The sequence below is a fragment of the Macaca mulatta genome, chromosome 2 (genome assembly GCF_049350105.2).
Source record: "Macaca mulatta isolate MMU2019108-1 chromosome 2, T2T-MMU8v2.0, whole genome shotgun sequence".
NCBI classification, from domain to species: Eukaryota; Metazoa; Chordata; class Mammalia; order Primates; family Cercopithecidae; genus Macaca; species Macaca mulatta.
This window is the reverse complement of record NC_133407.1, coordinates 111,258,451-111,278,274: the sequence shown is the minus strand read 5'-3', so window position 1 is coordinate 111,278,274 and position 19,824 is coordinate 111,258,451. Positions and strand designations below refer to the sequence as shown.

General features: G+C 43.2%; 1 protein-coding gene and 1 long non-coding RNA gene across 51 annotated transcripts in view; one reads left to right on the top strand and one right to left on the bottom strand.

Moving 5' to 3' along the window:
• The window catches only part of MAP4 (microtubule associated protein 4), a 231,975-nt gene that overhangs the window by 182,528 nt on the left and 29,623 nt on the right, over positions 1-19,824 (top strand). The window lies entirely within an intron of this gene.
• On the bottom strand, positions 783-13,972 carry LOC144339148 (uncharacterized). The gene is made up of 3 exons (XR_013413870.1): positions 13,034-13,972; positions 10,717-12,464; positions 783-1,077 (listed from the first exon to the last, which is right to left on the bottom strand). It is a non-coding gene; the product is annotated as an uncharacterized LOC144339148 (long non-coding RNA).

Sequence of the window (19,824 nt, the reverse complement as noted above, 5' to 3'; positions counted from 1 at the left end):
TCTTGAGTTAAAACATGTAAGAAATGTTTCTAGGGGCCGGGCGCGGTGGCTCAAGCCTGTAATCCCAGCACTTTGGGAGGCCGAGACGGGCGGATCACGAGGTCAGGAGATCGAGACCATCCTGGCTAACACGGTGAAACCCCGTCTCTACTAAAAAATACAAAAAACTAGCCGGGCGAGGTGGCGGGCGCCTGTAGTCCCAGCTACTCGGGAGGCTGAGGCAGGAGAATTGCGTGAACCCGGGAGGCGGAGCTTGCAGTGAGCCGAGATCGCGCCACTGCACTCCAGCCTGGGTGACAGAGCCAGACTCCGTCTCAAAAAAAAAAAAAAAAAAAAAAAAAAAAAAAAAGAAATGTTTCTAAAATGTAGAATATGGTTTCTGAAATAGTTTTACATATATATATGTATGTCTAAACACTTGGAACATTTACTTCCAGGCAAGAAACTAGATTATAACTTGATGACCTTACCATTTATTAACAAGGAGTGGTGTCATCAATCATTGTTAATAGTAGAATTGTTGGCCGGGCGCGGTGGCTCAAGCCTGTAATCCCAGCACTTTGGGAGGCCGAGATGGGCAGATCACGAGGTCAGGAGATCGAGACCATCCTGGCTAACACGGTGAAACCCCGTCTCTACTAAAAATACAAAAAACTAGCCGGGCGAGGTGGCGGGCGCCTGTAGTCCCAGCTACTCGGGAGGCTGAGGCAGGAGAATGGCGTGAACCCGGGAGGCGGAGCTTGCAGTGAGCTGAGATCCGGCCACTGCACTCCAGCCTGGGCGACAGAGCGAGACTCCGTCTCAAAAAAAAAAATAGAATTGTTGACTTTCATTGTAATGATAATTGTTTCCTGGAGGCAATAACTGGGAACAGTTGGTCAATCTGAAAAGTAGTGTTGCCTTGGTAACTGATTAGAAAGAATGCAGAGAAACTAGTTGTCTCTCATGTATAAAAACCAAGGCCCTGAACAGGTTAAATACTAACTCCAAGCACAAGGCTAAAACAGAAATATCTGCCAGTACATGTACTGGGATTAGAGACCTGCAGGCTTTGCCAAGAGTCCTAGAAACCACTTTCTGCCCAGACACACAGGAATCCATGCACTTTCTTCAAACTCAGAATGGAATAGAACTTCACAATCTGTAGCTCAAAGGACATTCCAGATCACTGCCTCTTAGGTTGGGTTGAAGACAGCTTTAATGATGGGACGGATCAGGTCAAATGATACAGATGCAGTATAAAAGGAATCTACCCATCCTTTCACTGAGCATATCTTTTTTGAAAGCTTATTTACTGTGAGTCAAGCACTGTGCAGTGCACCCACATGGCACAAATGCACAGTTCACATTCCTACCGTCTAGAAGCTCCTGGGAAAAGCATATAAATAAAAGATTGCAGTGTGGTTTCTAAATTTTAAAAGGTATAGAGTATTGTGATAATATGAAGAACTCAGGAGGGGTTCAAAGAGACGTTACAGAGGTGAGTGAGTAGGAATAGGACCTAGAGGCAAGGGGCCAGGGGCGGTGGTTCACACTTGTAATCCCAGCACTTTGGGAGGCTGAGGTGGGAGGATCACCTGAGGTCAGGAGTTTGAGATCAGCCTGGCCAACATAGTGAAACCCTATGTATACTAAAAATACAAAAATTAGCTGGGCGTGGTGATGGTGGACACCTGTAATCCCAGCTCCTGGGGAGGAAGAATCTAGAGACAAGGGATCCCAGTGGCAGCTGAATCTAGAATTTAGTCCTTCTGGTTCTTAAGTGTGTTTCTTTTTACCTAGGCAGGCTCACCCTTTTCAAACTTCATGTGTTTACCTCATCCACCAACTTGATATAATTTTACAGCAGCTGGGAGATTGGAGTTTCTTGCTGTGGCTATTTCCTGTGGATAAATCTGCATCCCTGAGTGAGATTATGTCTGATTCTTATTTGGACTGGAGTACTGAACTGGCCATTCTCAGGATGTTTTGTGGGGTGTTTTTTGTTTTCGTTTTTGTTTTTTTTTTTTTTTTTTTTTTTAGACAAGGTCTCTCACTCAGGCTGGAGTGCAGTGGCGTGATCATAGTTCACTCACTGCAGCCTCAAACTCTTGGGTTTAAGTGATCCTCCTTCCTCAGCCTCCCAAGTAGCTAGTACTACGGGCATGCACCACCACACCTGGCTAAAAAAAAATTTTTTTTTTTAATTTTTTTTGTATAGATGTGGGTCCTGCTATGTTGCCCAGGCTGGTCTTGAACTCTTGGCCTCAAGTGATCCTCCCACCTAACCCTTCTAAAGTGCTGGTATTACAGGCGTGGGCCACTATGCCCAGCCTTTCTTGAGTTTTACTAATTATTCTATACTAGGCTTTCGCCATCATTTGTCATCCAGGTGGCATTCACCTCCTTTGGGGTGCAACAAAGCCATTAATTATTCTTCCAGTTAATATCTTTGTATGCCTTGCAAAAGCAATAGTGTAATCAAACTATAAACTACTCTGTCCCTTCCTCTCTGTAAAAGCCTCTGGTTCTTTGCTTTTTCTTAGTGAGGCTGAACCTGTCTTCCTACTCAGAAGCCACCTGAAAGGAAACTCACAGTGCTAAGGCACTATAGAAAGATATTAAATCTAAGTTATTTTAAGACTGGAAATTAGAAACAGAAGTTTGCTAAGGAATAAGTCACCCACACCTTACTCACTCTTTGCATAATACAAACAAGACCATTTTTTGTGTGTGTGTGATACAGAGTCTCACTTTGTCGCCTGGGCTGGAGTGCAGTGGTGGGATCTCGTTTGACTGCAACCTCCACCTCCCGGGTTCAAGCGATTCTCCTGCCTCAGGCTCCCTAGTAGCTGGGATTACATGTGCCTGCCACCACGCCCGGCTAAATTTTTGTATCTTTTTTTAGTAGAGATGGGGTTTCACCACATTGGCCAGGCTGGTCTTGAACTCCTGATCTCATGATCCCCCTGCCTCGGCCTCCCAAAGTGCTGGGATTACAGGCGTGAGCCACCGCGCCCAGCCTAAAACAAGCCCGTTCTTAAGATATAAGGTAAACACTGAAACTAAGTGCATTGCTTCTTTTTCTCCCTTATTTCAAACTCGCTTTTGCTCCCCTAAATACACACACATACACATGTGTATGCATACTGTGTATTAATTTGGGAGTTTTGAATTGATCACAAAAGAGCTAAATTATAATTCCAAATTAAAGTTTGAAGTACTTCAATTATCACAAAAAAAGATAGATTGGGCGGGCAGCACTGCCCACAGCTGTAATCCCAGCACTTCGGGAGGCCGAGTTGGGCAGATCACCTGAGGTCAGAAGTTCAAGACCAGCCTGGCCTTGAGCCCTGTCGTGAAACCCTGTCTCTACTAAAAATACAAAAATTAATTGGGCATGGTGGTGCTGGCCTGTAATCCCAGCTACTCCGGAAGCTGAGGAGGCAGTAGAATCACTTGAGCCTGGGAGGCAGAGGTTGTAGTTAGCCGGAAAAAAAAAAAAAGATACATCGAAAAGGAGAGTCATCTAGTGACTAAGATTAATTTTTGCTCAGCGGTTTGGGAAGACTGGCAGTCAGAAACCTAGCATCTTCTTTGTGGCTTTTCCATTAAGTTTTCACCATTTGATCATGGGCAAACCACTTTTTTTCTCTGGACCCCATTTTATTCCTCTGTAAAATGAGGGATCTGTTAGGGAAGCCCCAGCATTCTGACTGTACTGTCACACATACTTTAGTGTCTTTGCAGTACTGTTGATGGATATAATGGACCCTTGTCCTAAAAGGGATTCAGGGAATAGGTTATTTCCTTTCCTTAGGCAGTGCCCCAGATTTTGAAATTTAGCTTTTCTTTTTCTCTTATCAGTTAGTGATTGCAGTTACGATTCATATGTTGTTTCTTGTGAGTAGTAGTGGTTGTTTTGTTTTGTTTTTGTCTATCTTTATCAGAATGTAGCAGTTCTCCAGTCCAGGGACTTAGGCTTTCTTTCTTTTGTTGTTCTTTGTTGTTGTTGTTGTTATTACTACTACACATCAGATTCCCTGTAGAGAGTAGGAAAACCTACTTCATATACATATGTACAGTTTCTTGGTGGTTTTTTGGTTTGTTTGGAGATGGAGTTTCACTCTTGTTGCCCAGGCTGGAGTACAGTGGCATGATCTCCACTCACTGCAACCTCCGCCTCCCAGGTTCAAGCGATTCTCCTGCCTCAGCCTCCCGAGTAGCTGGGGTTACAGGCATACGCCACCACGCCCAGCTAATTTTATATTTTTAGTAGACACGGAGTTTCTCCATGTTGTTCAGGCTGGTCTTGAACTCCCAACCTCAGGCAATCCGCCTGCCTCGGCCTCCCAAAGAACTGGGATTACAGGCGTGAGCCACCGTGCCTGGCCTTCTTGGTTGTTTTTTTAAAGCTAGCATCAGTAGATACATTATGTATTTCTGTGTTTTAACTACTTTGTCAAATGCTTTTTATATATATTCCCTCAATTCTCACAGCTATGTGTTTTGTTGTACTCAGACCCCTGGGTGACCACCAAGCTTATCTGTATGCCTGAGCATCTGGCTGGCATGATGTCTTGGGTACTCGCCCCTTCTATGGGCTTGAACTTCTTGGCCCTGACCGCCCCCCTCCCCAGATTGCCTCTTTCAACTCTCTGTCTCCTGAGCCTTGTAACTATGAAGCCAGTGCTTGGCCTAGTTGCTAGATGTGGACCTCATAATTATATTTTTTCAGGTTGACCACATTTCTGATCTACACAGTATGAACTGTAGTCTGGAATATGCACTCCTTTGTGCCTGGCTAGCTTCATTCTTCTGGTTTCTGCTCTTGGTCTTTTGGCTGGTTCACATTTTGCAGTCTGCTGTTTGTGGATAGAATTACTGAGGCAGAATATGTGATATCTGAAGGTAGCAGAGACCTGTAATTTTACTTATTGCCTTAGCTGTTGGGCAGGGAGGATCTGGTGAAGTGGGTCTGGGTAGGCTAGCCAGAACTAAAAATAACTTGGCTATAAGGAACAAGTTTCTATGCTTGTTCTTTGCCTTGGTATTTTCCGCTTCTTCAGAATATAAGGGCCAACTACCACTTTCTTCAGACATGCTGCAGCATCCACCACACCCAGTCATGCCTCTGCCAATAGGCTGCACCCTCGCATGAGACAGAAAGGTTACTGAATGTACTGCCTAGTGGAGCCCCAAGTTGAAATCACATTGTGAGTTGGACATAGCAGCAGGCCTGTGATTCCTTGAATGTCTGTTTCAACTTCAGATGTGAAAGTGGTAAAACGGAATCCGAGAGCACCTTAAAGATTCCCCTCCTTTTATAGAGGAAGAAACTGAAGCTAAGAGCAGTTAAATGAATTTCTAAGACTCTTTAACTATTAAGTGACACAGATTTTAAAATCTGGCCTTCTGACTCAAAGCCAAATTAATTTTTTCCCCACCATGTCAGTAAATTGAGGATGTATACGTGTGTGTCATTTGTAGGGGGTGACTAGTTTTGAGAGAATGGGGTTGTTGAAGCTTACCTGATTTCTAAGGTATTTTCCAGAGTTTTCCTCTGGCATATTCGCACTGTATTGCAACAATATCTTCCCCACCCCTAGACCTTTTTTTTTTTGGACAGGGTTTCCTCTCACCCAGGCTGGAGTGCAGTGATGTGATCACGGCCCACTGCAGCCTTGACTTACTGGGCCCAGGCAATTCTCCCACCTCAGCCTTCTGAGTAGCTGGGACCACAATTTTGTGTCACCATGCCCACCTAATTTTTTGTACTTTTTGTAGAGACAGGGTTTTGCCATGCTGCCCAGGCTGGTCTCAGACTCCTGGGCTCAAGCATTCTGCCCACCTCAGCCTCCCAAAGTGCTGGGATTACAGGTGTGGGCCATGGCACCCAGCCACCTCCAGACTTTCATAATTTTCATCACATATTGTACATACTTAATTAGATTATTCAATTATATGTATAAAAAAGATAAGAAAGCAATAATTCAGCCATGTTCTGTTACCACGGGCTTTCTGTATCCAATCTTGCCTCATATTTTTTCTTGTTACTAATTAGAATCATGATTCTCCTGGCATTCTTCATTTTGTTATACCTCACTTCCTTTTCCTCAGCAACATCTTTGCCATAGAGTATAGAAACCAGGTTCCTTGCCAATTAATCTGTATTGTGCTTTGTCATGTATTGCTACTAAACAGGTCAAGATCAAGGGGAAGAAATGTATATGAGGCTCAGTTCATGTTCAGGACAGAGGTAAATGGAAATTTATATTTTTTTTCAGCATTGCAACGTTGCCACTCATGATCATGAATGTAGCCCTGTGTCAGGTACTAAAGGTAATGCAAAAAGGATATATGGTTGATCCCTGCACTCTTGTTGGGAACTTGAGTGGTATGAATAGAGAAGGTGAGTTATTGGGGACAGAGGCTACAGTTTAGCAAGCTTTCCTGTGCGGACCTTGGTAATTTCTTTACATTTTATAGACCAAAGAACAGTCTTAATTTGCCCTTTTTTCCAAAGGCATTTAAAAACTGTAATCAAATCATTGCAGTTTATGGCAAATGGCCTTTTTTTAAAAAAAAAAAAAAAAGCAATCTAAATCTTTTCTTCATCTTGGAAAAAGACTTCTCTTGGATTTCTGATAGAATATTTCCAATATGCTATGTTAGTGCAAGACAGTAACTTACAGCTAGACAAGAAAAATCAGCTTTGTTCAAAGTAAGAGCATGGCCTGTTCTTACAGTATAATTTTTTTCCCACAATTTTGTTTTATGGGTCCTTCAGCTTGAATATATAATTTGTGAGCTCAAAGCCCAGGGCAGCAAAGGACCATGCTGAGTTAAATGGCAGTAGGCTCTGGTGGGTGGGGAAAACTCCAAGCTACAATTGTAAGAGTCCCTAAGTCTGGAGGTCAGAGAAAGATGAACTGCCCCCAGTGTGTTCACATGACACCTAACAGATCATTAGGCTGGAAAGAGCAGGGCTGGTAGCTGGTAGTGGAGGGAGCAACCCAGCCTCATCCAAGGAACCAAGTGGGGGCAGGGACAGGCGTAAATGCATCAGGCATTTGTTGTCACACAAATTTCTTATAATTAGAATACCTATCCCCAAAGCCCTGATCACTGAAGTCTTTAAATGAACCCTTTATTAAACTCTTCCATTATGCAGAGCTATGGATGGAGCTCTTCTGGGTTTTAGGGACCCCACTCAAGTCAGCTTTCAAGTGAATTTGATGAGTTGCAATGACAGCAAACCCACTCTTCCTCTGAGACTGAATGCCTGTAATTTTAATACTATGTTAAGGTGTGGGGTTTTTTTTTTTTTTTTTTTTAAGTCCAATTTTGAACAATTTCCTGGATTCTTCTTCGGGGGTTATAGCTGGGGATTGGCAAATGAGTCTCGGTTATTTTTAAAACAGTTTTCTGAGTGGGTGAATGTGGAAGGGTGGGCATGATATCAGATAAGAGAGTGTGTGGGTATACACATATCTATATCAGTGAAAGCCAAAATAATTACTATCCTTAGTGCTTGGATTGGCACCGTACCGTGTTTTAAATTGCAGATCTAAACAGAGTGCTAGTTCACAGGAAATTACATTCTCAGATTAACAGTAGCATTTCATTGTGCAGAAAGCAGCAGGTTCTTTCTTTCTCTTTCATTCATTCTTCCTTCCTTCCTTTCTTTCTTTCACATTTGTAAGTACATTTAATACCCAACTGCTTGAGGAGAGAGGGGCATTGAGGGAGAGGTGAATTTTGTCATGAATACTGGGGAATCGGTGTGATGTCACTGCAAGCTCTGTGTGATCGTAGGTGGTATTAGAGCTCCAGGAGCGAAAGCAGGGAGAGCAGTGGAAGAGACGATGTCGCTCTCAGACAAGCAGACAGCCTCTCTCACTGCCGCGTACGGTCAGCTCAGTAAGAGCAAGCCTGCGGAGTGCCAAATGGACTCCCCAAAAGAAATCAGTCAAGCCGGATTCGAATGGCAGAGGACAGAGGGCAAACTGAATGAAATTGGGCTGAATGTCAGCATGGACGGGCAACCGAAAGATGGGCTTGTGAAGAATGCCAGCTTCCTGGAGCAGAATAAGCTCTGCTTTTTTGAGGGGAAGCTAGACAAAGAGCTCAGCATTGAAGTGCAGGACACGGACTATCAAGCAGCCTCGGGTCACCTTGAGAGCAGGTATGTGATTTCAGAGACCTACCATCCCTTGGAGGGGAACTCGGTACACCAGAAGACCTCCGAGTTCCATCTGGGACTCATAGAGGGGCCAGACAAAAACAAAACCATTCTAGTTCAGGGGAAGGTGGCAGGGAAGAATGGACTAGAGACCAAGAGCCAGTCAGATCTGGATTTCCCTGGGGCTGCTGACGTCCCTACCAGGTATGCTAAGGAGCAGGAAACCAGTGTTTGGAACCCCAACTTTCATCCAGTGGCTCAAGGCCCTCTGGGCTCAAGGGAAGCAACTCCGGGAGAGATGAAGAATAGCATCATCCCTGGCTGCCCAGTGATTGGGGTGGTAAATAACTCTGAGCAGCTGAAATGTGAGTCCCCACTCCTGGTGTCTGTAGCCCACCCAGCCCCCATTATTGAGCATTCACCCACCACCATTCCGCCAATCACTATGGTGTTCACCCAGGAACATTTGAATGCAAGCTCTCACATCAGAGACCATGATAAAGAGTTGGAGAAATTGAGTTCTACCGAGGAGGAAGCTGTGCTCAACCAAGCCCCCCAGCAGAAGAAGACAGTGCGCAGGGCCCTGTCTGAATGTTCTCACCTCTCAGTTCCCCCAGCTGTCAACCTTGCAGATAAGTACCCTGAACTCCCTGCCCGAGAAGAGCCGCCTTCTGGCCTGCTGCCTCCCCCTAGTAGCCCAATGTCTAGTCCTATGCCTGGGAAACTGGGAGCTCCTGCTATGAAGCGCTCCATGACTGTGGGTGAGGAACAGACAGCTAGCTACAAATTGAGCCCTGGGAAACTGCCCATCGTGTCTACTAAAGAGATACCTCCTTTCATCTGCGAGGAACCAGTGGCCAAGAAGAGAGAAGAATTGGCCCACTTCAGCAACAGCAGCAGCAACTCTGGGAAAAAGGAACTCGGCACTGCTGGATTGTATCTCCATAGTAAGCTGGAGCAGATTCCTGAAGGAAGCAGCAAGGAAAAAGGGCAGGAAGATATTAGTGAAACTAGAATTGATTCATGCTCCCAGGTCTGCCAGCGAGGAGAGAAACAGCCAGGACAGACAGCTCTGGCAGGGAAGAAAGAAATTGAGGTCACTGCAACCCAGAGCACTCCATCGTTTCTGTGTGAAGAGCCCCCACGTGATGGTATGTTTCTAAATTTTGCCTCCATTGGGAACAAGCAGACAGCAAGGAAGGAACCAAAGTGACAGATTACCAGCAGAGCACTAAGCAGCTTTTTACAGCCTGGTTCTGTGACTGCCTGGGGAAAGCTTAATTCCCTTGTGTTAGAGGCTTGCTGGGAGTGAGGCAAGAAAGAGAACAAAGTGAATCTTGCAGGGTCAAGCCGAATGTCTTACTAGCATGACAGATAGTGTGAATTGAGTAGGTGGGTTCGGGGTGGAATGGGGTCAGAGAATGGTGGGCATAAAAACTAGAGCCCCTTTCTTGACCTCATGTCACCCTGTCCAACCCATCCCCCATCCACCCAGCCCTCAGCTCCCGGTTGGTTTGAACCAGATGATTCCTGAGCTCTAAATCCTCCAATCGCAAATGATTGATTTCCTTGCTTGAAAATCTGTCACTTTGTATAGATTCACAATGGGTTTATCAGCACTAACCTCCTCTCATTAAGTTGCACCATCTGGGTGGAAGCTCTGTTTTCTGTTTTGCTTTTGAGAACGTTTTACTTTTGTTCAAACTGAAAAAGAACCCTTTAAAGCTAGCTGTTTAATATTCTTTCTGTGTTCTTCATGTTTGACCCAATCTTGCTTCTAGTGTTCTCTTTTTGTGTGTGTTTTGAGAGGATTTGTGGGGAGAAAAAGAAGAAAGAGAAAACGGGGAGAGGAGGAGAGACTTACAACCTAATAAACAGCTAAATGTTGCGGTCTTTGTGACTGCCTTTTGTGTCTTTCTTCCTGGCCCTTTTCTTCCCCATCTCCCATCCCCCCACAGCTCTTACTGTGGTGGTCTGAAAAAGCTTGCGTTTTTCTGAGTCCAGTTTGAGCACAAAGGGCCATAATTCAGGAGCTTGTAAATGGGGATTTAAAACATGTGTTTTGCTTGTTTAAAAAAAAATAGTCTTGTTTCCTGGGACCTGTTTTCTCTAATATTTATTACTCTCAGTACATTTTTATAAAATTTTACTTTTTTTCTTTGAAAGTAAGAAATGGTATTTTCTAGAGGAGTGGTAAGTAGAAGACATACAGATGTTTTGGGTTTTTGTTTTTTTATGGAGATAAAAAACATGTTTGTTTTTTTTTTTTTTTTTTTTTTGAGACGGAGTCTGCTCTGTCGCCCAGGCTGGAGTGCAGTGGCCGGATCTCAGCTCACTGCAAGCTCCACCTCCCGGGTTTACGCCATTCTCCTGCCTCAGCCTCCCGAGTAGCTGGGACTACAGGCGCCTGCCACCTCGCCCGGCTAGTTTTTTGTATTTTTTTTTAGTAGAGACGGGGTTTCACCGTGTTAGCCAGGATGGTCTCGATCTCCTGACCTCGTGATGCGCCCGTCTCGGCCTCCCAAAGTGCTGGGATTACAGGCTTGAGCCACCGTGCCCAGCCTAAAAACATGTTTTTTTATGGAGATAAAAAACATGTTTTTTTATGGAGGCAGAGAAGTTTAATAGTTCCTCTTTGATTTCTTAGGACTCCAGGATCACAAGCATTCAGGTGTCCCATGCTGTTGCTTCCTTCTAGCTGTGACAGAACTGTAAGCTCCTCCTGGACAGGACTTTGTCATCTTTTTCTTGATCCCCAGGTGCTTTGTTCAGTACCACATACCTTCTAGGTGATCATGAGTGAAGACTTTGTTTCAGAACAAGTTCTTTCTAATTCACACTAATAGAAGTTTGTGCTAATAGAAAAAAATTTCAGATGACTGACAAATCCACCGATCCATTCACCCTGATAAAAGTTTAAATGCTGACTCTGTTAACCACTCTGTAGGTAAAACTTTTATATGAAGATTGTTTCATTTAACATGCCTACCATTTGCATTCACTATCTAGGAGCTGGAAATTGTCCTTATCCTCAAGCAACTTTCATATGAAGATTGTTTCATTTAACATGCCTACCATTTGCATTCACTGTCTAGGCACTGGAAATTGTCCTTATCCTCAAGTAACTTTCGATCCAGTTGGAGGGCTAAGAGGCAGTGGGAGGGTTGTGAATCGTGAAAACATTTTGGAGGAAGTCACATTTGAGGTGGGCCTTGGAACCCTGGCATGTCAAACAGTGCAGAGGGAAAGCCTTCCAGGCAAGGGAACTCATATAAGCAAAGGTATGAAGCCTAGACAGCTCATGTTAGGTAAAAGAACAATGGAGGAATCTCAGGGCATCTAGTCAGGAAATGTGGCCAGGCTGCCACCATTGTGTATATCTCTCTTGGGACCTCTGCTTCTCCCTGCACATGTGCTCCATTCTCTTCCCTTTAAAAATCTGTATTTCCTCTGTCATCTCTTTTTGCTTCCCTTGTGACTCTTTCTGCCCAGGACAGAATAGCATTGAGTTGCCATGGTTTGAGCTCCGTGGCCAGCTTTGTTACCACCATATATGTCAGGGTTCCAATGTTGCATGACTGTAATTTCCATGTCTTTGTCTGTACTGACAGTGAGTGAATAATTATATCTTATTGGCTCAGCTTGGTCCAGTCAACTGTATACCAGGTCCCATAGCCTTCTTAACCAATCTGAGTCATTTAGACCCACCCGCTTCATTCATCTTGAGGCTTCTCTAGAGAAGAGAGGATAGGTTAAGGAAATATTCCAAAGCCATCTTTACATATGTGGCAAGAAATAATGGGAGAAAATTCTAGAAAGTTGTTTGGAATCCAGTCTTGCTAAGCTTCAAATGTCCCACTGAAAAGTTTAAAGCTTACTACCATGTTCTGAAACTGTGGTGACTGCCTATGACAGCAGATAAGGTAGCTCCAGGTCAGCTTTAGGTAGACTGACTTGCTGTCAGTAAGTGTGATGAACTGGAAGACCAAGAGTTGAAGGCAGACAATCCTGTTAGGGAAATTTGATTCAGGTAGTGGTAGATGAAACACTGAGGACATGAGAGGGGAAATATAACAGGTGAAGATAAAGTGAAACTGGAATGTGGGTGGTGTGTGAGAAAAAGGAATTGACAGTCATGCTGTGATGTGAGGCTGGTTTTCCCAGCTGGTGGTAGTATAGGTAATAGAAAGACCCAACAGAAGAGCACAGTTCAGTGAAGGAGTTAATGAGTTCCACTTCACACACTTTTGTTTTGTTTTGTTTTGTTTTTTTGAGATGGAGTCTCGCTTTGTCGCCCAGACTGGAGTGCAGTGGCACGATCTCCGCTTACTGCAAGCTCCGCCTGTCGGGTTCATGCCATTCCTTGGCCTCAGCCTCCCAAGTAGCTGGGACTATAGGCACCCGCCACCACGCCCAGCTAATTTTTATTTTGTATTTTTAGTAGAGACGGGATTTCACCGTGTTAGCCAGGACGGTCTGGATCTCCTGACTTCGTGATCCGCCTGCCTTGGCCTCCCAAAGTGCTGGGATTACAGGTGTGAGCCACCGCGCCTGGCCCACTTCACACATTCTTTTGTGAAACTCTGGGGATATGTAGATTGTGGTCTCTAGAAATTGCCTGATAGCTGGGTTTGGTGGCTCATGCCTGTAATCTCAGCACTTTGGGAGGCCTTGGCAGGCAGATTACTTGAAACCAGGAGTTTGAAACCAGCCTGGGCAACATGGCAAAAAACCCATCTCTAAGAAAAAATACAAAACTCAGGTGGGCATGGCAGCACGTACCTATAGTCCCAACTACTTGGGAGGCTGAGGTGGGAGGATCGCTCAAGCCCAAAAGGACGAGGCTACAGTGAACCAAGATCGTGCCACTGTGCTCCAGCCTGGGAGATAGACCAAGATCAGGTCTCAGAACAAACAACAAAAAAGAAGTTGCCTGATATATCCATGAGACAAGGGAGGGAGTTTGTTGAGAGCTACCATCTGGGAGAGAGAAAGCAGTTTCTGCTTATGTGCAGTTACATTTATTTGTACAGGTTGAGTTACTGCATGCCTATATCATAGACAATGCAACTTTATGAAGTATTCATGTTGTTTACTGAAAATGCTGAACTTATTGAAAAATATTTATCGGGTCTGGGTCCAATGGCAGCTAGTTACACAAATAAGATCTTCTTTGAGCTTGCTGTAGAACAAATGCGTTACCAAATTTGCGCAGTTGTTGGCTATGGTTTTTTCCCATTACATTTTAAAACTATAAAAATGCTCAGTTTTTGACTCTCAGTACATATGATTCAAACATCAAAAAGTACAAAGTGCTCTTCATTAAGAAAACCTCCTACCAAGACAAGATGGTATCAACTCATTGTTTTCTGCTACTTCCCTATAAATACAACTAAATACTCTGGAAATAATGGAAGATAATTCCATAAAAGAATATGAGGTAGAAAGAAGGCAAACCTGGTGGGGATCTCAGGACTTGAGGAATGACAGTGCAGTGAATTCCCTGGGATTGATCAGTTGATTGATTGATTAATGGTAGAGATAGGGTCTTGCTCTGTTGCCCAGTCTGGCCTCGACCTCTTGACCTCAAGTGATCCTCCTTGCTTAACCTCCCAAAGTACTGGTATTACAGGCGTGAGCCACTGCACCCATCCCCTGGGTTTTCTTTTTGTCTCCTGCATATCCCTGGCTGGGCACTAGAGAGGCCTGTAACCTGGAATTAATAACAAGCATAGACTGAAAAAAAAAAAAAAAAGAAAACAAATAAAATCTGTTCTCTATTGCCAAAAAAGCAAGAAAGAAAAAAAACCAGCAAAGACCTAGTGGTGAGCCCTATTTCACTACCCATCCCCAATAGTGGGCTCAGTCTGCCTGCAGGTACAGTGTCAGTGCAGCCCATAAGGGCCTTCCTGTTGTCCACTCCACACTCAGCAGAAGCTGTAGGCCCGATCCACCCACATCACCAGCAACTGCAGGGAGGCCTGTCCCCTGTCCCCTACCAGGTAACAGCACCAGTGGCTTCTATAGCCCTGGTGTCTTGTAATCCTCTACCCCGTGGCAGGAGACTTTCGTAGGTTTCAAAACCTCTACTTCCTTCCCCTTAGCAGGAGAAAGCCCCCAAGGTAGGTGTTTCCTGCTCCCAGCAACCCCAGCAGAGATCAAATAGGAGGTCTGCCTGTCCCAGGCAGCCAGAGAGCAGTCCAGAGGAAGCTGTGTCTAGTCTATGGTTCCAGCATCACTCAGCCCCTATGTGCTGACACTGGGTGGCCCAGGTAAGTCCCTACAGCCCTTTCAGGCAGTACCAAAAGGGATTAGTTAGAACCTTAGCAGAACCAGAACACAATAGGCCATAATTGCATTGCAAGGACTCTAGAAACCAAATTGTCATCAGAACTACAGTCATAACCTGTAGACTAAATATAAACAATATAAACAGGATGATTGCATGCTAAAGTACAAAATTAGAATTTTAAAGCAGCCATCATAAAAGTACTTTTAACAAGCAATTATGAATTATCTTGAAACAAATGAAAACTAAAACCCTCAGCAAAGAAATAGAAGTTACATAAAAAGAACCAAATGTTAATTGTTGATATGAAAAATACAATAATTAAAACCTTATATGGGCTTAGCAGCAGACTGCAGATAACAGAGGACAGAATCAGTGAAGTTGGGGACAGATCAATAGGATTTATTCAATCTGAACAACAGAGGAAAAAATGGTCTACAAGGAAAAAATATATCTTCAAACCCATGGGACAATAACAAAAGATCTAACATATGTATCATCAGAATCGCAGGAGAGGAGCAAGAATGCAAGGCTGAACAACTGTTCAAAGAAATAATGACTACAAACTTTCCAAATTTGACAAAAGGCAAAATTTATAGATTCAAGCAACTGAACAAATACCAAATAGAATAAATGCGAAGAAATTCATGCCATGACTTTTCATAATTAAACTTTTATAAACTAAAGACAAAAATATTTAAAAACAAGCAAAGAGATATGATGCATTAGGGAAACAGCAATTTTCTTTTTTAACCTTCCTTATGGTGCTGAGGAAACAGCAATTTAAATGACAGCCTGTTTCTTATCAGAAACTGGGGAGTACAGAAAGAAGTGGCATATTTTTCAAGTGTCAAAAGAACTGTCAACTGCAAATTATTTGGTAAAACAATCCATCAGGAATGAAGGGGAAATAAATAAAAAAGACATTTTTAGATAAAGGAAAACTAGGAATTTGTTGCTAGTAGACATACCTTTAGAGAATGGCTAAAGATTAAAAAAAAGATAAGTTATGGTAACAGAAGGCGGCTTGGAATCTCAGAAAATAAAAGAACAACAATGGAATGGGTAAAAATATGGAAATAGCCAGGTATGGTGGCTCATGTCTGTAATACCAGCACTTTGGGAGGCTGAGGCAGGCGGATCATCTGAGGTCGGGAGTTCGAGACCAGCCTGGCCAACATGGAGAAACTCCATCTCTGCTAAAAATACAAAATTAGCCAGGCATGGTGGCTCATGCCTGTAATCCCAGCTACTCAGGAAGGCTGAGGCAAGAGAATCGCTTGAACCCGGGAGGCAGAGATTGTGGTAAGCCAAGATCATGGCATTGCACTCTAACCTGGGCAACAAGAGCGAAACTGGGTCTCCAAAAAAAAAAAAAAAAGGAAACATAGTAGACTTATCTCCTCATGAATTTTTTAAAATCATAAATCATATATGAAGCACAAATTGTAATACTATCTGATGTAGTGGTTAATCTGTGAAGAGGAAACACTTAAGACATATCTTAAGGCTGGGCACAGTGGCTCACACCTGTAATCCTAGCACTTTTGGAGACCAAGGTGGGTGGATCACTTGAGGCCAGGAGTTCGAGACTAGCCTGGGCAACATGATGAAACCCCATCTCTACTAAAGATAAAAAGAAAAATTAGCCAGGCATGGTAGTGCACACCTGTAATCCCAGCTGCTCGGTTGGCTGAGGCATGAGAATCACTTGAACCTAGAAGGCAGAGGTTGCAGTGAGCCGAGATTGCACCACTACACTCCGACCTAGACAACAGAGCAAGACTCTGTCTTTAAAAAAAATTAAAGTAGGGAGAAAATAAAGGATCCTAAATGGAAATAAGGTTCCATCCAGTAAGTCACTCAAAGTAGTAAAACATAGCTGGGTGTGGTGGTGTGCACCTGTAGCCCCAGCTACTCAGGAGGCTGAAGATAGTAGGATCACTTGAGCCCAGAGTTTGAGACCAGCCTGAGCAACACAGTGAGACCCCATCTCTAGAGAAAAAAACAGTAGTAGAACATTGATACCAGTTTGTTGTATGTATATTGTTATACCTAGAGCAACCACTAAGAAAACTATATACAAAGCAATATACTCAAAAACTTTTTTTAAATAAAAATAGAACTCTAAAAAATGTTCAGGTAACCTTGGGTGAGACGTAATTTGAAAAAATGAAAAAAGGAAATTAAAAAGATTAAAAATGTTCAGGTAACCAACAGGAAGGCAAGAAAGTGAAACAGAGAAATGAAAAAGAGAACAAATAAAAAATAAAACATCAGACTTAAGCCCTAACATAGCAGTAATAATTTTACTTTATTTCATTTTTTATTTATTGAGATGGAATTTCACTCTTGTTACCCAGGCTGGAGTGCAGTGGTGTGATCTCAGCTCACTGCAACCTTTGCTTCCCAGGTTCAAGTGATTCTTCTGCCTCAACCTCCTAAGTAACTGGGATTATAGGCGCCCACTACCACACCCGGCTAATTTTTGTATTTTTAGTAGAGATGAAGTTTCACCCTGTTGACCAGGCTGATCTCCAACTCCTGACCTCAGGTGGTAAGCCCACCTCGGCCTCCCAAAGTGTTGACTGGATGTACCTGACCATCCATTCAGTACCTGACCATCAGGAATTATTTTAGAAGCAAATGGTCTGAGTACTACAATTAAAAGACAAAGATTGGAAGAGTAGATTTTTTTTAAAAAATGTCTCAAGTAGGCCAGGTACAGTGGCTCCTGCCTGTAATAATCCCTTTGGGAGGCTGAGGCAGAAGGATCACTTGAGCCTAGAATTCGAGACCAGCCTGAGCAACACAGGGAGAACTCATGTCTATAAATAATTTTAAAATTAGCCGGGCATGGTGGCACATGCCTGTGGTCCTAGCTATTCGGGTGCTGAAGTAGGAGGATCGCTTGAGCCAAGGAGGTAGACGCTACAGTGAGTACAGTCAGCCATGATCACACCTGTCTTAAAAAGAAAAAAAAAAATTGCCTAAGTATATGCTGTCTACAAGAGATGCATAACAAACATAAGGACATAGGTAGGTTGAAAGTTAAAAGATGGAAAGAAATATGTTAATTTTTTAAAGTAACAATAGCTATATATAATGATTTTTTGTGTGTGTGTGTATATATATATGTGTGTGTGTATATGTGTGTGTGTGTGTATATATATATAGAGAGAGAGAGAGAGAGAGAGAGAGTTGTTTTTTCTTGTTGCCTTGACTCGCTGGGCTCAAGCAATCTTCCCACCTCAGCCTCCCAAGTAGCTGAGTCTTATAGGCATGTACAACCATGCCCCACTAATTTTCTTTTGATTTTTGTAGTGAGAGGAAGTCTCACTTTGTTGCCCAGGCTAGTCTCAAACTGCTGGCCTCAAGTGATACTCTGCCTCAGCCTCCCAAAGTGCTGGGATTACAGATTACCTGGCCTGGAGTGACTAACACCAGACAAAGTATATGTCAGAGAAAAGAAGAAAGGATCAATCCCACTGAGAAAACTTAGCAGTTCTAAATGTATACACACCCAGAAACAAGAGTGTCAAGATACGTGAAACAAAAACTGACAGAGCTAAAAGGAGAAGTACACAAAGTCACAATTACAGTTGGGGACTTCTATGTCCCACTGTGAACAATTGATAGAACTACTAGACAGAATGTTAGTAAAGATATAACAGTGCCATCAAACAACAAAATCTCATAGACATTGATAGAAATTCCATTCAGTCACAGAATATACATTCTTCCCAGGTGTCCCCTAAACACTCACCAAGATGGATCTTGGGTCATAAAACCAACTTTAATCAATTGAAAAGATTGAAATTATGATGGGACATGGTGGTTTATGCCTGTAATCCCAGCATTTTGGGAAGCTGATATGGGAAGACTGCTTGAGACCAGTCAGTTTGGGCCACATGGCAAGACCTCCATCTCTTCAAAAAAATGTTTTTTTGTAAATTATTCTGGTATGGTGGCACGTGCCGGTAGTCCCAGATACTTGGAAGGCTGAGGCATTAGGGTCTCTTGAGCCCAGGAGCTCGAGGTGGCAGTGAGCTGTGATCACGCCACTGTAGTGCAGTCTAGACGACAGACTTCATCTCTTAAAAAAAAAAAAACTGAAATTGGAATTATTTCAGGTATACAAGGTTAGTGCAATAATCAAAAGTAATCTGTCGGCCAGGTGCGGTGGCTCACGCCTGTAATCCCAGCACTGTGGGAGGCCGAGGCGGGCGGATCACAAGGTCAGGAGATCGAGACCATCCTGGCTAATGCAGTGAAACCCCGTCTCTACTAAAAATACAAAAAAAAAAAAAAAAAGCCGGGTGTGGTGGTGCGTTCCTGTAGTCCCAGCTACTTGGGAGGCTGAGGCAGGAGAATGGCGGGAGGCAGAGCTTACAGTGAGCTGAGATCGTACCACTGCACTCCAGCCTGGGCGACAGAGTGAGACTCCATCTCAAAAAAAAAAAAGTAATCTGTTATATCATAGTCTAAAGAAAATAAATTGTAAACACAGAAAAATCATTTAAGATAATCAAATAACCATTCATGTTAAAACTCTCAGCAAAGTAGGAATAGAGAGAAACTTTAAATTTAACTTGACAAAGAGCATCTACAGAAAGCCTACAGCTAACATCGTATTTAATGGTGAATAAGCAAATGCTTTCTATCTAAGATTGGGAACAAGGCAAGGATATCTACTTTTAAATATAGTGTACTGGAAGTTATTATAGAGATGGAGAACATAGTAGTTGCCATATATTTAGGGATTGGAAAGGGGATGGGATAGATATTCATATTCAGGGGTAACATGAAGGAGCCCTATTGATTGTAACCAGCCACTCCAGGCCAGGTAATCTGTAATCCCAGCACTTTAGGAGGCTGAGGTGGTGGTGGTTACACAAAGCTACACTTGATAAAGTTGCATAGCACTACACACACTAACACACAAACACACACACAGAAATGAGTGCACGTAAAGCGAAAAATCTGAGTAGGCTCTGTGGGTTGTCTCCGTTTCTTGGTTTTGATAGTATACTGTATTTACGCAGGATGTCAACACTTGGGGAGACTGGGTAAAAGCGTACACGGGGACCTTCCCTATGTATTTCTTTGCAACTTCCTGTGAAATCTGTCATTATTTCTCAAAGTTTCAAGCCTCCTAACCTCCCCAGTTTTGTGTCCCATCCTTTCCCTCAAAAATGTTCTTTAATTACAATCCTTTCAAAGATTCTTTTAAAATGCATATACAAGTGTATTTGCAATATCTTTTCCCCCATCCCTTTTCAAGACCAATGGTTTCACATTATACTTATGCTTTGTTGTTTTTTCTAATAGAGACCATTGCATAGTAATCATAAAAGAATTTCTCCATGCT